Here is a 14,550-nt window from a genome sequence, read left to right as displayed (position 1 = left end):
CTCACTAGTGTCCAGTTTCAAGAGCTTTTATTAAAAGTGACCCAGTTGTAAAGGAGCCCATTATCTAATTGTTTATAATTAACAAACATCACCGACTAGAGACTAAATCAGTGCCTCAAACAAGGAATCTCTCTGAAAACAGCTTCCTATTATTTTTAACTGACTTATGCATTTAGATTTATAATTACTTTTATTTGATGTTTTTGAATTGAAGTTAATACCAAAATACATTGAGTACTACCTTAATGATTAACCTTTGTTCTTTTGCTTCCTTATGCTTGATACAGTAACATCAAGCAGTGCAAAAGAATTATGTTACCAAGATGTCATTTAAATTGATGTAGAATACTGTTGTCTTCTCTCTCTTCAAAATCAGTGACCTACTGAGCTGACAAATATCTGTGATGCTTTCAAAACAGGCTTTAAGCAAGTTGACTGAAGGCATTTTAATGATGACTGTGTTTACTATGTACATGAATGACATTGTTACCATTATGTTCAGCTGCTGCCTCTTGCTGCCTAATGATAACCATTTTAAGCTAGCCTAACCAACTGTAAATATTAGTTATTATAGCAAAATTGAATGAAATCTAATATTAGTGATGTTCCCTATGATTGAAATAATTCACAAAAAAGAAATAGGACTATGTGGCGACCTTGAGTATTTACAGCTTCAACTGTTCACATAAACGACTTGGATGCTATTACTTCCAGTCAAATGCAGTCAGCGTATAAAACAAAGTCACGTGCACTGGCTAATCAGACTTTGATGTGTACCTTTCATTCTGTTAGGAAACTTACGCCATCATCAGGCAGCTTGAATAAATGGCTGAGTACAAATAAACACCCATGATTTTCTCGTGATTGCAGAAGTTGTACGATGCAGTTGAGCAATTTCCTGTTTACGGTGCGATACAAGACTTACTTCCTTCTGCTGAAAACATTCATAGCAGCTACAAGTTACAACATGGAAGTGCACCACTCAGTCTAAGCAATCCGTGTCATGTATGTAAACTTTCTAATCAAGTTTATCCAAGCTGCTTCTTTATCCCATAATTTTTTTATCATAATCCACCAATTATATTTTAATCTTAAATGTTTCTATCTGAACCACTGACCCTGGAGATACGTTCCACAGTATCAGAACTTTATATACAAAGAATTTTCGAGCTTCTTACCTTGTAATAATTGTAGAAAGAATAATATTTTGTTCAAGGAACAGGTTTGCAACCCTAGGCAAAATTGCATGGGGCCTTGAATTGAGAAATTCTGTACAGACTAACTAATCAAATTAACGGCATAGAAACTTGTGGCCATGTGTGGTTGTAACAAGATCAGCGAGCTGAACTTCATAGATTATGAGTTCCCTGTTAATCTGGTTCAATCAGAGAGCACTGGCTGACAGATAGAAAGTGGAGAGTTGGCACTGGGTGCAAACTCTGATGAGGCTGAGCCAGGGTAAAGGACTTTCCACATGTAATAAAGGGTCAGGTGGTGATGGATACCAGCCCCTGTGGAGTTATTTCAATGTAGTAACAAAAATAGACCAACAACTTGAACAGGCAATGTGGAAGTGGCGAATTAGACACAAAAACATTGAATATTGCATTAAACTTCTATGAAAAATACAAGCTCCCTAGTTAACTTTCAGACCTGTCACTCATCCCCACTCCACCTTCCCCTCTCGAATGGAGGGGAGAGCAAGGCACCAGGGACAAGTGTAGACTAGGGTGGGAAGCAGAGTGCCAGGTTCTAGTGTTCATTGGTTTGGTAATGTCTGGCTAGCTGCCACACAGCCTTTTACACATTATGTAACTTTATCCATTTCTGGCCAACTTTTTTGATGTTATAACCATTCAAAATATTCAGCATTATGGATACTGTTTCAGATATTGATGCTGTGACATGATTGTGTTGTGTGGTTGTTAGGAGCTGGGATTTTATGTTTTACATCAACTGAGGGGCAGTTTTTTTCACACAGCGGGTGGTTCATGTGTGGAATGAATTGCCAGAGGAAGTTGTAGATGCAGGTGCAGTTACATATTCAAAAGACATTTGGACAGGCACACAAATAGGAAAGGTTTAGATGGATATGGACCGAAAGCAGGCAAATGGGAAACTTGGTCAGCGTAGATGAATTGGACTGAAGGGTCTGTTTCCAGACTGTATGACTCTGTGATACTAGTGTCCTCTTAAGTAGTTAAACTTCTTTAACCCTTGTTCATTTTTGATGAGTTTGAGTTCCATTGATTCATGTTAGATTTTTCTAATGTACCTTTCAGCTCCAGGAGGTTTGTAGTTTGGGCCATTGCTTTTTGAAAAAGCCCAAGAGTGTTCCCATGGCTTACTGATAGGTTTGATTGTGGATTTTTGGTTGGCTGCTTTGTAGATTAATAATCTCAGAATGTTTAACATCAGCTTGATCCAGTTTGCAATTAATTGTCTCCGTTTCCCTGGATGGCTTCTTGGGTATTCCTTGCAATGGCTACAGCATGTCTTTGGTGGACTCAGTGGAATAAACAAACCAATTGAGTCAGAGTGTCATAGAATTCTCCAGTGTAGACTGATGTTCTTTGGCCCATTGTGCCTGTGCTGGTCATCAAGCATGAAATGATCCTCATCTCCTTTTACAGCACTTGGTCTGTAGCCTCGTATGCTGTCACATTTTACTCATTCATCTAAATGCCCCATAAATGCCTGTTGTGATGGGTTCCACTTCTACCAGCCTTACAGGAAGTGAGTTCCAGATTCTTACAACCATCTGGATGAAAGAAATTTCCTTAAAATCCTCTCTAAACTCCTTCCCCTTACCTTAAAGTGTACACCCCTTGGTTGTTGAATCTTAAACTAAGGCGAAAAGTTTCTTCCTATCTATCCTCTTGACGCTCCTCTTAATTCTATTTACCTCAATCAGGCAGTACTGCCTCAACCTTCTCTGCTCCAAGGAAAAGAACCTCAGGCTATCTAGGCTCACTCCATTACCTGAAACAGTCCAGTCCGGAGAATATCCTGATGAATCACTTCTACACTTTCTCAGGAGCAGTCACAAAGTTCCTCTAATGAAGCAAACCAAATTGCACATTATAGTCAGCAATGGCCTAACTAACATCTAATACAGTGCATTTAAAACCTCTCTGCACTTGAATTCAATGCCTTAACTAATTTCATATGAGTTCTTTATCACCCTACCACTTGCCCTTCAAAGATGTATGGACATACATACCAAGCTTCCTCTCCTCTGACTGTATGGAAAGTAAAGCATTTTGTCTTTTCTCCCTGACATGTTCCCCAGCTTGCAGCCCACACAGTGCTTCCATGCTGTGGAAGCATTCCACATACCCCCATCAGAATCTTCGCCATGGCTCCTGCCTTTCCTATATTTGCTGTTGAGGTTCATGAGTAAATCTTAGAATTCTTGTATTTATAATCCCTGAGGTGGACTAGAGAGGACTCCCTGACCTCACGTTGGTGCCTATGGGCTGCCTGTTTAGCAAGTCTAAACTGATAGCATGATGAAAATGGCTTCAGGTGCTGACTGACGTACTCTTGTTCATACATTTCCATGAGAAGCGGGGAAACTGTAATGAGGGGAGAATCGATGTTGTGATTATTGGGGTTGTTGCTTCTGTGGTAGGGTAAATGAAGCAACGATTTGCAATTGGAACTGGAGCAACAAAAAGTTTGGGGAACCATAAGTGGAGTAAAGGGAAAACAGTCATCTCTAAGTTGTTGAAGTTATGTAATTATGTTCCCTAGCTAATACTCAACATAATCTACCACTTTTATGCACATGCTCAACACTTTTAACAACTTTGAAAGCAGCAGTACTTAAAAAAAAACAACAGTAGCAATTTCAACAGCTTAAAATTGATAAGGTGGAAAGCTAATCAAAACTGACCAAGCTCAAACCCAGTTTAAGCTAATTAAATTTATAAAATGAACCCCTCCGCAGCAGATCTTTAATAAAAAATAATACCAGAAACATTCTCAGAAGAACAAAAAGCACTGAGAGATTTGTTGCATGCTTTGAAGGCCAAGTGTCTGTAGACACTTTAAAAGTGAGTGTGAACTTGATCATATAACAGAATGTTTTAAAAGAAATCCTTTCAGGGCGATGGTACAAAAGCATCTTTTTATGTTAACCACTAATGTTTTTGGGGTAATGTGAAGTTATTTTAATATATCAACTGTAAGATTTGAGTTTGAAAGGCTATTTAACAGTAGCTAAGTTACTAAACACCATTTCTAAATTAGGTAAGTACCTTATGTTGTATGGCTGAGTTTGAAAAGCTACTCAACAGTGGCTAAGCTACTAAATAATATTTCTAAATTATGTTAAGTATGTAAGGTTGTATGACTAACAAAACCCTAGGTTTACCTTCCAGTTGTGCAATAACCACTAATTTCAGGGACAATTACTTTCTGTAGCTACTCATCTTTACATTTCAAGTTATGTTCTGTAGAGGGAGATAGGGAGTTAGCTTTCACTACATGTTTAGGTGTATGAGGAGAACTGTTCCACCACTGACTGAAGTTTAAATAATTATGAAAAAGATAGGAATGGGAGTAGCCCATTTGCTTCCTCAAGCTGTTCAATGATATTGTGGTTGATCTGATTTTGGTGTCAACTCTCTTTTCTTGCCTGCTCATGCTGGCTCAGAAGTTCCAATCAGGTTGGAAACCCTAATCCCAAGCCTGATCAGACTTAAATATACACATTTACCTTTTGATCAGTTCTGTCTGGAATTTCCTGAACAGAAGACTTGTGTTACAATACAAGGGAGACTAATTTAGGACAGCCAGCAGACAACAGTGGACAGAATAAGCGTGGAAATCACAATCCATTTATCAATGATAAAATCCAGATTCTGCAGTTTAAATGTCCTATGGCCAGTTTGACAGCAAAAAGGTAAATATATAAGTAGGTGTAGATATGGATGTAAGCGTGGGCAGCAGATGGGTGAGTAGGTGAATAGTTTGCCAAGTGGTGAGAGGGCATTGTTCAGGATGAGCAAGAGGGTGGTATGCCAGATGAGTTTAGGGAAAGGGAGACAGGTGGGTTGCTGTCATAAGGTGTGAATAGGTAAGGATTAGTGTGTCAGGTGGACGAGGGTGTAAAATGTGAGGTACACAGATGGATGCTTTGCGTCAGTAAAGGTACTGGATTACAACTAATCTGGGCAATAATGTAAACATTTTCCTTTAATTTGATTTGATTTATTATTGTCATATGTACAGAGATACAGTGAAAAGTATTGTTTTGCGTGCTGACCAGATAGATCATACCTTACGTAAGTACATCAGGCTAATAGAACAGATTGCAGAATAGAGTTGCAAGTACAGAGAAGGTGCAGAGAAAGATAAACTCTATGAAAGGTCTTCTCATAGTGGGGAAGAAGCTATTCTCGAGTCTGTTGGTATATATTTTCAAACATTTGTATCTTTTGCCTGATGGAACTGGGTAGAAGAGAGTATAACCGTCTGGAATGTGCCTTTGATAATGTTGGCTGATTTTCCAAGGCAGCAGGAAGTGTAGTTAGAGTCAACGGAAGGAAGGCTGTTTGCATGAAGGACTGGGCAGTGTTCACAACTGCAATTTCTTACGGTCTTGAGTACAGCAGCTGCTATACCAAGCTGTAATGCATCCAGACAGAATGCTATCTCTGTTGCATCTATAAACTATGTTAAGAGTCGAGTGGACATGCCAAATTTCCTTTGCCTTCTGAGGAAGAAGATGTTTTGGTGTGCTTTCTTGTCAGTAGTGTCAACATGGATGGACCAGGATAAGTTGTTGGTGATATTTACTCCTATGAACTTGAAGCTCTTGATCATGTCCACTTCAGCACCATTGATACAAACAGGGATGTGTCCTCCACTCCAAATTCTGAAATCAATAACCAACTCTTTTGTTTTGCTGACATTGAGGGAGATTGTTATCTTTACACCATGTTACTAAGCTGCCTATCTCTTTCCTGTACTCTGCCTCGTCAGTGTTTGAAATCTGACCCACTACAGTAGCGTCATTAGCAAATTTGTAAATGGAGATACAGCTGAAGTTTGTCACATAGCCATGAGTGTATAAGGAACATAGTGAGGGGCTGGCCAAGCAACCTAGTGGGGCACTTGTGTTGAGGATTATCATGGAAGAGGTGTTGTCGCCTATCCTTACTGAATACATTCTGTGGGCCAGGAAGTTGAGGATTCGGTTGCAGAGGCGGGTGCAGAGTTCTAGGTCCTGGATTTTGGAGATGGGTTTAGTTGGAATTATTGTATTGAAGGAGGAGCTAAAGTCAATAAATAGGAGTCTGACGTGTGTGCCCTTGTTATTCCAGATGTTCCAGTGATGAATTTAGTGCCAGGGAGATGGCACCTGCTGTGGACCTATTGCAATGGTGGGTGAATTAGTGTGGATGAAGATAGTCTGGAATGCTGGAGCTGATGTGTGCCACGATCCACCTCTTGAATTTGGACAGCACTTCAGCATTGGATATTCTCGGTCTGGAAATCAGTAACTCACTAGGGTCATCACTTCCAACCACCAGGAGGTTACAATTAGGAGGCAGATCCCTCTTGCCTTGCCTGAGGATGTTGAACAATCCTTTTGATGGGTTGAGAAGCCCTCAAGTTGGAAGGTACAGTCAGGTGAAGCAGGATTGAGCCATAGCTCTGTAAAACAGAGCTCACAGTAGTTTCTCAATCTGTTGAGTCCAATTTAAGTTCATCCAGCCTGTTTCCAATGGCTTGGACTTTTGCCAGGAGTATGTTGGGAACGGGGATCTTGAAACCATGTTGTTTCAGTCTCATCTGTGTTCCAGTCCACATTTCCTCGGTAAATGGTTGCTTCTGGTCAGGCCCAGGAGTCAAAGTGGAAGATTTGTCATTCCAGAAGGTAAGTGGGTGTGCCCAGTGGGGTCCTCGACACTGGTTGCAGCCTCAGGCTCTCTGGGAGGCCTTGTTCTCGATCTGGTCATGCCTCCATGTCAGGACTCTATGAGGTTGGGAGGGTGTCGGGTCAACGATGGGTTCCCTCCAGGTCCAGGTCAAGCCTTTCAGAAGCCAGTGAGTGCTGGTCACTAATTTGACACTTTCCTTACTGATTTAATTCAAAGGCAGTAGCTTTTTTAATTTTTCTGTATTTTTTGCTGTTGGACATGGGAAGTGGGAAAAACAACTGCATCAAAAACCAAGGATTCTTGCATTTTTAGAAGCACATGCTGATATTCATTGTAAGTACCATTTACACAGCTGCTTGTTTGGACAATAATGGATGCCATCAGATCTCTGCAAAGCCACTGTTTCCTCTGCAGTAAAATAAAACACCTCAATACTGAAGAAAACCAGAATATTTTTCCTTTAGCATTTGCTGTATGCTATGACTCTTAACAGTAAACCAAAGTCTTTACAATTGTGAACCAGTCTCCTGCAAACAAGTGCAAGTTATTGGAGATGGTGGATCACGGAGCAACATATTCTGACAAGCCAAAAGGGCCATCTTCATTAGCCCTATTGGCAGGACCCCTGAACTGCCTTCCCAGTCCTTCCCTCCATCCATAACACACATGTTTTTCTGCTGCCTGTATCTGTCTATAGGTGTGTGTAAGGGCACGTTTATGAGATTTTTCAAGTTTTAACTCATACAGTTATATATTGATGGTGCATAATTGTTTAACTATTGTTAAACATAATTGTCTTGATCATAGGGTATCCAGTGAGACTGAGCCAAATGGATGCAAAATTAGTTAGAGACAAATAAACTGCAGATGCTGGAATCCAATTTAGGCAAACAGGAGGCTAGAAGAACACAGAAAACCAGACAACATCTGGAGGAAGGGAGAAGTCAACTTTTCAAGTATTACCCTTCTTCAGGACTGGATCTAAATTGGCTTGATGGTAGGAGACAGAGGGTGGTGTTGATCAGACTGGAGGCTTGTGGCCAGTGGCATGCCATAAAGGTTTATATAAATGATTTGGATTAGAAAGTAGGAGGCAGGGTTAGTAGGTTTGCGGATGATACCAAAATTGGCAGCATAATGGACAGTAAAAAATGTTATTTAAGAGTACACTGGGATCTTGATCGGCCAGGCCAGTGGGATGAGGAATGGCAGCTGGAGTTTAATTCGGATAAATTTTGCTAAGACAAACTACTGATGAACTACGGATCATTCGGGAGGCAGAGGGGGTAATTGAGAGGAGTTACTGGGAGTTGGTCACTCCTAAGGCTCAGGACAAGGATAGATGGGTTACAGTTAGGGGTAGGAAAGGGGACAGACAGACAGTGCAGAGATCCCCTGTGGGCATTCCCCTCAGCAATAAGTATACTGTTTTGGATACTGCTGGGGGGGATGACCTACCAGAGGAAAGCCATAGTAGTCAGTTCTCTGCCACTGAGCCTGACACTGTGGCAAAGAAGGGAAGGGGGCAGAATAGAAAAGTACTCGTGGTAGGGGACTCGATAGTTAGGGGAATTGACAGGAGATTTTGTGGTCAGGATCGGGATTCCCGGAAGGTATGTTGCCTCCCTGGTGCCAGGGTCCGGGACGTCTCCGATCGGGTGTATAAGGTTCTAAAAGGGGAGGGCGAACAGCCAGAAATCCTGTTACATATTGGCACAAATGATATAGCCAGAAATAGGATTGAGGATATAAAAAGTGATTTCAGGGAGTTAGGATGGAAGCTGCAGAGCAGGACGAACAGAGTAGTGTTCTCTGGTTTACTACCAGTGCCACGAGATAGCGAGGCGAGGAACAGGGAGCGGGCGCAGCTGAACACGTGGCTACGCAGCTGGTGTAGGAGGGAGGGCTTCAGATATGTAGATAATTGGGATGCCTTCTGGGGAAGGTGGGACCTGTACAAGAAGGACGGGTTGCATCTGAACTGGAAGGGGACCAATGTCCTGGGTGGAAGGTTTGCGCGAGTAGTTCGAGAAGGTTTAAACTAGTATGGCAGGGGGGTGGGAACCTGAGCTGTATACCGGAGGTGAGCGTTGATACAGGTGAGGCAGTAGCAAGAGGTAGACCAGCTAGTGGGAAGGAACCAAGGGATTGGTTAAAGTGTGTTTGCTTTAATGCAAGGAGTATCAGGAATAAAAGTGATGAACTTAGAGCATGGATCAGTACCTGGTGCTATGATGTTGTGGCCATAACAGAGACATGGGTTTCTCATGGGCAGGAATGGTTGCTGGATGTTCCAGGGTTTAGAACATTTAAAAAGAATAGGGAGGGGGGAAAAAGAGGAGGGGTTGTAGCACTACTAATCAGAGAGGGTATCACAGCTACAGAAGCTTCCATTGTCAAGGAAGATCTGCCTACTGAGTCAGTATGGGTGGAAATTAGGAACAGCAAGGGAGCAGTCACCTCGTTAGGGGTTTACTACAGGCCCCCCAATAGCAGCAGGGAGATTGAAGAAAGCATAGGTCGACAGATTTTGGAAAAGTGTGGTCGCAGTAGGGTTGTTGTAATGGGTGACTTTAACTTTCCTAATATTGATTGGAACCTGCTTCGAGCAGAAGATTTGAATGGAGCTGTATTTCTAAGGTGTGTTCAGGAGGGTTTCCTAATGCAGTACGTTGACAGGCCGACGAGGGGAGAGGCCATTCTAGATTTGGTGCTCGGAAACGAGCCGGGGCAGGTATCAGATCTTGTGGTGGGAGAGCATTTTGGTGATAGTGACCATAACTGCCTCACATTCTACATAGCTATGGAGAAGGAGAGGATTAGGCAAAATGGGAGGATATTTAATTGGGGAAGAGGAAACTATGACGCGATTAGACACGAGTTAGGAAGCATGGACTGGGAGCAATTGTTCCATGGTAAGGGAACTATAGACATGTGGAGACTGTTTAAGGAACAGTTGTTGCGAGTGATGAGTAAATATGTCCCTCTGAGACAGGCAAGAAGGGGTAAGATAAAGGAACCTTGGATGACGAGAGCGGTGGAGCTTCTTGTGAAAAGGAAGAAGGTAGCTTACATAAGGTGGAGGAAGCTAGGATCAAGTTCAGCTAGAGAGGATTACTCGCAGGCAAGGAAGGAGCTCAAAAAAGGTCTGAGGAGAGCCAGGAGGGGGCACGAGAAAGGCTTGGCAGAAGGAATCCGGGAAAACACAAAGGCATTTTACACTTACATGAGGAATAAGAGAATGATCAAAGAAAGAGTAGGGCCGATCAGGGATAGCATAGGGAACTTGTGTGTGGAATCTGAGGAGGTAGGGGAAGCCCTTAATGAGTTTTTTGCTTCTGTCTTTACGAAAGAAACGAACTTTGTAGTGAATGAAACCTTTGAAGAGCAGGTGTGCATGCTGGAATGGATAGAGATAGAGGAAGCTGATATGCTGAAAATTTTGTCAAACATTAAGATTGACAAGTCGCCAGGCCCGGAACAGATTTGTCCTCGGCTGCTTTGGGAAGCGAGAAATGAAATTGCTTCGCCACTTGTGAAGATCTTTGCATCCTCGCTCTCTACTGGAGTCGTACCTGAGGACTGGAGAGAGGCAAATGTAATTCCTCTCTTCACGAAAGGAAATAGGGAAATCCCCGGCAATTACAGACCAGTAAGTCTCACGTCTGTCGTCTGCAAGGTGTTAGAAAGGATTCTGAGGGATAGGATTTATGACCATCTGGAGGAGCATGGCTTGATCAAATACAGTCAACACGGTTTTGTGAGGGGTAGGTCATGCCTCACAAACCTTATCGAGTTTTTTGAGGACGTGACCAGAAAAGTTGATGAGGGTCGAGCTGTGGATGTCGTGTATATGGACTTCAGTAAGGCATTTGATAAGGTTCCCCATGGTAGGTTCATTCAGAAGGTCAGGAGGAATGGGATACAGGGGAACTTAGCTGCCTGGATACAGAATTGGCTGGCCAACAGAAGACAGCGAGTGGTAGTAGAAGGAAAATATTCTGCCTGGAAGTCAGTGGTGAGTGGGGTTCCACAGGGCTCTGTCCTTGGGCCTCTACTGTTTGTAATTTTTATTAATGACTTGGATGAGGGGATTGAAGGATGGGTCAGCAAGTTTGCAGACGACACAAAGGTCGGAGGTGTCGTTGACAGTATAGAGGGCTGTTGTAGGCTGCAGTGGGACATTGACAGGATGCAGAGATGGGCTGAGAGGTGGCAGATGGAGTTCAACCTGGATAAATGCGAGGTGATGCATTTTGGAAGGTCGAATTTGAAAGCTGAGTACAGGATTAAGGATAGGATTCTTGGCAGTGTGGAGGAACAGAGGGATCTTGGTGTGCAGATACATAGATCCCTTAAAATGGCCACCCTAGTGGACAGGGTTGTTAAGAAAGCATATGGTGTTTTGGCTTTTATTAACAGGGGGATTGAGTTTAGGAGTCGTGAGATCTTGTTGCAGCTCTATAAAGCTTTGGTTAGACCACACTCGGAATACTGCGTCCAGTTCTGGTCGCCGTATTATAGGAAAGATGTGGATGCTTTGGAGAGGGTTCAGAGGAGGTTTACCAGGATGCTGCCTGGACTGGAGGGCTTATCTTATGAAGAGAGGTTGACTGAGCTTGGTCTCTTTTCATTGGAGAAAAGGAGGAGGAGAGGGGACCTAATTGAGGTATACAAGATAATGAGAGGCATAGATAGAGTTGATAGCCAGAGACTATTTCCCAGGGCAGAAATGGCTAGCACGAGGGGTCATAGTTTTAAGCTGGTTGGTGGAAAGTATAGAGGGGATGTCAGAGGCGGGTTCTTTACACAGAGAGTTGTGACAGCATGGAATGCGTTGCCAGCAGCAGTTGTGGAAGCAAGGTCATTGGGGTCATTTAAGAGACTGCTGGACATGCATATGGTCACAGAAATTTGAGGGTGCACACATGAGGATCAATGGTCGGCACAACATTGTGGGCTGAAGGGCCTGTTCTGTGCTGTACTGTTCTATGTTCTATGTTCTATGTTCTAAACCAGGGCAAGATTTACACAGTTAATAGAGTCCTATGGGCAGTGTTGTCAAACAGAGAGACCTAGGGGGTCTAGGAGCATAGCTCCTTGAAAGTGCTGTTACAAGTAGGCAGCGAGAAGCAGAAGGTTTTTGACATGTTTGCCTTCAACGGGCAGAGCATTGAATATAGGAGTTGGGATGTCATGTCACAACTGTACACAACATTGGTAAGGCCACATTAAGAGCACTGTGTACAATTCTGGTCACTCTGCTAGAGAAAGGATGTTATTAAACTGGAAAGGATGCAAAAAAAGATTTACGAGGATGATACCGAGACTGAAAGGTTTGATTTATAAGGAAGGGCTGGATAGGTGTGGAGTATTGGAGTCTGAGGCTTAACTTTATAAAGGTTCATAAAATCATGAGGGGTTTAGATAAGGTGAATAGCCAAAGTCTTTCCTCCAGGGTAGGAGAGCCCAAAACTAGGGGGCACAGATTTAAGGTGAAGGGGGGAAGATTTAAAAGGTACCTGAGGGGCATTTTTCCACACAGGATCCAGCTGCCAGAAGATGGGGTAGATGCAGATATAATTAGGACATTTAAAAGCAATTTGGACAGGTCCATGAATAGGAATGATTTAGAGAGATATGGGCCAAACGTAGTTGAGTTTAGGAAACCTGATGGGCATGGACAGGTTGCGCTAAAGGGTCTGTTTCCATGTTATGTGACTCCATGACTCTATGACTGTGGTTAGAATCTATTAATTTGTTTTAAATAATAATTCTTGTTAAGTACAGAAACCTGAGCTGTGCTTTCTAACAACTGAGTCTGAAAGACAGGAATATTTGGAAATTCTGAACACTTTTAAAAATAATCTTTTATGACAGTTCTGGGAATAGCAGGCCTTGACTTCTAGCACGCTATTCCAGTCAGGCAAAACATTAAATACGGATAGTTGATTCTTCTCTCCTTTCCTTCTCAATGAGGGAAGTTAGGCTCTTTATATCTGATGGTCAGATAAAAGATTGTCTTCTATGATTTGACTGAATCATTTCCTTGCATCTGAAACCTTTGTGACACAGAACAAAAGTACTAGTTTGTGAGTTGAGTGGAAGGATGCATTCACCATTATTATAGCATCATGTTTGTCATTACTTTACCAGATGACAAGCAGTGAAGGAGTGAAACCCCTCTGAAATCATGACATTTTCTCCTTCTCTTCTGTGCTATTTCCCCCTTTACTAGGATATGATCCAGGTTTCATGTTAGACAGTATCATAACATCATACAAAAACAGTCATGAATTAATCAGTCTAATTAGCTGACAATACACTTATTTCCAAGAACAACTTTGAGATGGATCTATGCATAATAAGTTAGTGTGGTGACAGTCCAGGGATAAAGGCAATATAGGTACCAGGCCTCGGAAGAACAAGGTCCTAAATGTGATAGTAGGAACTGCTGATGCTGGAGTCTGAGATAACAATGTGAAGAGCTGGATGAACACAGCAGGCCAGGCAGCATCAGAGGTGCAGAAAAACTGGCGCTTTGGGTCTGGACCCCTCTTCAGAAATGGGGGAGGTAAAGGGACTCTGAAATAAATAGAGAGAAAGTGGGAGGTTGATGGAAGGTCGATAAAGGACCAGATAAGTGGAGAGTAGACAGACAGGTCAAGGAGGTGGGGATGGAGCCAGTAAAAGTGAACGTAGGTAGGGGGTTGGGATCGGGGTTGGACAGTGGGGAGGGAGGGGCAGGTAGGCGGGAGGGAAGACTGACAGGTCAAGGTGGTGGGGATGGGGTTAGTAGGTAGGAAGTGGGGGTGGGGGTTGGTCAGTGAGGTGGGAGGGGTGGGGAGGTGGGAAAAAAGCCAGGCAGGTCAAGGAGGCGGGGCGAGCTGGGCTGGTCTTGGGATGAGGTTGGAGGAGGGGAGATTTTGAAGCTTGTGAAGTCTTCATTGAGACCATTGGGCTGTAGGGTTCCCAAGCGGAATATGAGGTGCTGTTCCACAAAGCAGTCTCCAAGCGTCTGCTTGGTTTCCCTGATGTAAGGGAGGCCACAACGGGAACAGCGGATACAATTTCCCACAGGGGGTGAGGGGGGAGGTGTAGGGGAAGATGTGGCACTTCCTGTGGTTGCAGGGAAAAGTGCTGGGTGTGGTGGGGCTAGTGGGGAGTGTGGAGTGGACGAGGGAGTCACGGAGAGAGTGGCACAATCGGAAGGCAGATAATGGCGGGGAGGGAAAAATATCCTTGGTGGTGGGGTTGGATTGCAGGTGATGGAAGTGCCGGAGGATGATGCGTCGAATCCAGAGGTTGGTTGGGTGATACGTGAGGACGAGGGGGATTCTGTCTTTGTTGTTATTGTGGGGACGGGGTGTGAGGGCTGAGGTGTGGGAGACATGAGAGATGTGGTCGAGGGTGTTTTCAACCGCTGTGGAGGGGAAATTACAGTCCTTGAAAAACTAGGACATCTGGGATGCCCAGGAGATGAGCCGTTCTCGTTTTTGTGACCAACCCCCACCTCCACTTCCTACCTACTAGCCTCATCCCACCTCCCTGACCTGTCCATCTTCCCTCCCGCCTACCCGCCCCTCCCTCCCCACTAACCAACCCCCATCCCAACTTTCTAACTGCACTCACCTTTACAGGCTTCATCCCCACCTCC

General features: G+C 43.4%; 1 long non-coding RNA gene across 2 annotated transcripts in view; it reads left to right on the top strand.

The window, feature by feature from the left end:
* The window catches only part of LOC125451195 (uncharacterized), a 128,973-nt gene that overhangs the window by 110,415 nt on the left and 4,008 nt on the right, over nucleotides 1-14,550 (top strand). Inside the window, exons 1-2 of one of the 2 annotated variants that reach the window (XR_007247245.2) lie at nucleotides 908-1,005; nucleotides 6,333-6,889. This is a non-coding gene — a long non-coding RNA (uncharacterized LOC125451195). Of the gene's footprint in view, nucleotides 1-907; nucleotides 1,006-6,332; nucleotides 6,890-14,550 lie in introns of those variants that run through there. The other variant, XR_009445601.1, reaches the window with a different exon arrangement.

This window comes from Stegostoma tigrinum, chromosome 3 (assembly GCF_030684315.1).
Source record: "Stegostoma tigrinum isolate sSteTig4 chromosome 3, sSteTig4.hap1, whole genome shotgun sequence".
NCBI classification, from domain to species: domain Eukaryota; kingdom Metazoa; phylum Chordata; class Chondrichthyes; order Orectolobiformes; family Stegostomatidae; genus Stegostoma; species Stegostoma tigrinum.
The sequence above is the reverse complement of the archived record's forward strand: the minus strand, read 5'-3'. Positions and strand labels throughout refer to the sequence as shown.